Genomic DNA, 2,727 nt, shown 5'->3' with positions numbered 1-2,727 from the left:
GCCAAAGCAACTGGCAGCATGTGGCCCAGTACTGTTAGCCACAGTAGGAAGGGCCTCCTGATAACGCTCTGCCTGTGGGATTTCACGATGAACTTGGTATGATAAGTTCCGGAGGAGGCAAACACAATTCTCCACAAGCTTACTGTCTGAATCCTTCTGCCCAATTTCTGCCTGAACGATGAAAATGAGGGCATCAAGTAAGCCGTCACATTCCCGAAGTTTCCGCTGGGCTTCACTCCTCTCTGAGCTTACATTCCGAAGGCAGCCAGCAGTGTTGGTAAGCACTGACTCCCATTCAATATGCTGTGGCTTACAGTCTTCATTGGGTCCTCTCTCCCAACCAGAATGTGGAATGATAACTTCATCTGTCAAGGCATGTAGTGCACGGTCCACAATCTCCATTTTGATCGAATCATGGGATGAGAGATTCCACAGGGTTCCAGTAATCACTTCAGTCAGGTCCATATCATGAGCCTTTCGGAGCAATCGGACCAGAGCAGGAACACCATCACAGTTTTTTATGGCAATCTTGTTATCTTGGTCACGTCCGAAAGAGATGTCCTTGAGAGCTCCACAGGCTCCGAGGTGCACTTCCTTTTTGGGATGGTCTAACAATCCTACCAATATCGGGATACCCTTGAGCTTCCGCACGTCAGTCTTCACCTCGTCATTGCGGTAGCATAGGTGCTGCAGGTATGCAGCTGCATTGGACTTAGCAGCATCCAAGCGGAAGCTTAACATGGCGATCACCTCTGGCAGCTCAGGCTGTCTCCAGTTTGAAGGTGGGGGCGTTCCCTTTCGCAAACTATCCAAACTTGCTAAACTTCCCCGCTCATGCTGAGCTAAAGGAGCCCAATAGTACTGATCAGGTGGCACCTCTCCACCAATCATGTCTTCATAGCTCCTGAGGCGTCGTCGAGGGTCACAGGGTGTTCCTGTCCGACGGGCAGTACCATAATCAGACATCATGCCATAATCGAGGTCATCATAGCCCATGCTGCGCTGGTCATCCTCTAGCCCATAAGGCTCTGGATGAAAACGATGCAGGTCCACACTGCTCCCACCTACTCGAACCTGGGGCTGGGGCCCATAGACATCTTGTCTACTGGGTGCCCGGTAGCTTTCCATACTGGGCCTATACCGCTCCTCAATTCGGGTCACCCGGGACAGACTGCCGTAGTTGTCACTGCCACCTGGATAACCATCTTCATAGTGTCGGCCATACCCATCTGGAGGATAGTGGAAGTTCCTAGGAAGAGTGGCAGTGCCCGCTTGCCCCACGTAGGGACCAGGGCCCCCATTGCCATTCTTGCGGAAATCACGGCCCAAGGTCTGGATATAGTTATTGGAGACTGCTGAGGCGTCCACAGGCAGCCCGTCTGGCCCCATGGGGACAGGCTGTACTGTCCGAGTTGTCAATGTCTTCACAACTTTCTTGACTGTGGTCTCCGTGCGCCTAGTGGTCCCATCATCTGTGGTCTCCACAGAAACAACAGACATGGCTCCTTCAGGGTCCTCCTTGGTGTAGGTTTCCACAATCTGTCCTGGCTCCTGCATCCTGGGGATAGTGCCGTACAGAAGGTGGTTATGATCCTTTACTTTGGGATAAGGTTCCAGTAATTTCCCAGGTAGGCCTTGAAACTTTTGATCCTCCTGCCACAGCCTCCCAAGAGACTAAGATTAGACTTGCCCCATCAGGCCCAGCAGATTTTGTTATTCGTCAGATTTGTTCATCTCCTCAGTTAGATTTTAGGTAAGCTTTTCTACAATGTAAAATTATGCTCTCCCTCGAAACAACTGGGGTCCATTGAGTTTCAAATCTGAAAATTTCTGTCTCTCGAGGTCAGCATCGCCCACAAACCGACCGTTCTCAACCGCTTCGAAGCCCTCCCAATTTAAGCAGCCATCTTGGCCCTGTCCTCCATGTGCTCTGGGCTGAGGCAGGTTCCAGAAGCCTCCTTCCATGCAGGCCCGTGTGACCAGCCAGCTGCCCTTGGGGCGTCAACTCCCTCGAGACCGACTTTTGTTAATATTGTCAGACACCTGTGGGCGCTGCCAGCCTAGGATCACAGGAATGTGAGTGCTTGGCTTACACTTGTGATCACTGCACGCCTATGCAAGGTTAGCGGGCAGCTATTTCTCGGCACAGAGGCTCTCCATGCGTATGCGCAGTTCCAGGCTCCAGGACAGCAGAAAGGGTGCTGGTTCAGGTTGAATTTGCTCTTACACTGAATTGTAACCTCTAGGTTCCTGCTTTCCTGGTTTACGCTGAGTATGGGGCTGCTCATCAGTGACCCCATCAGTGACCAACCCTTGCTGCCTTGAGAGTTTGTAAAAACCAAAAATCAATGCGTATCATGCTGGTGTAGCACTTGTCTTTCACATGACCTTAGGATCTGGTGTTTATCCTTCATTCTGTCCTGGTTTATTGATGCGTTTAAAAAGAGACTTCAGATATTCTGCCCAGTATTTGTTGTTGTTTCTACTGAGAGGATTAATCAATAAACTACTCCGCTATCCCTCTGAACTGATGTCTGTAACTTTTAAAAATTAACAACTGCTGTGAAGCTAGTTGAGCAAATACCCGGGCTCTTACCTGCAATTTGAGAGAGCTGGATTTAGCAGCAGGGAGCAGAGGGCCTTCCTGTATATCCTCTTTAGATGCTGGTGGATTTAAGAGATCTATGAAGTCCACGAGGACATTTTTTTTTTTTTTTTTTTTTTTTT

The 2,727-nt window shown here is 49.8% G+C and overlaps 1 pseudogene; it reads right to left on the bottom strand.

Annotated features, from left to right (window-relative positions):
• Positions 1-1,563, bottom strand: part of LOC110322007 — a 22,406-nt pseudogene extending 20,843 nt beyond the window's left edge.
• Positions 1,564-2,727: the final 1,164 nt, after the last annotated feature.

Source organism: Mus pahari, chromosome 5 (genome assembly GCF_900095145.1).
Source record: "Mus pahari chromosome 5, PAHARI_EIJ_v1.1, whole genome shotgun sequence".
NCBI lineage: Eukaryota > Metazoa > Chordata > Mammalia > Rodentia > Muridae > Mus > Mus pahari.
This window is presented reverse-complemented; position numbering and strand designations above follow the sequence as displayed.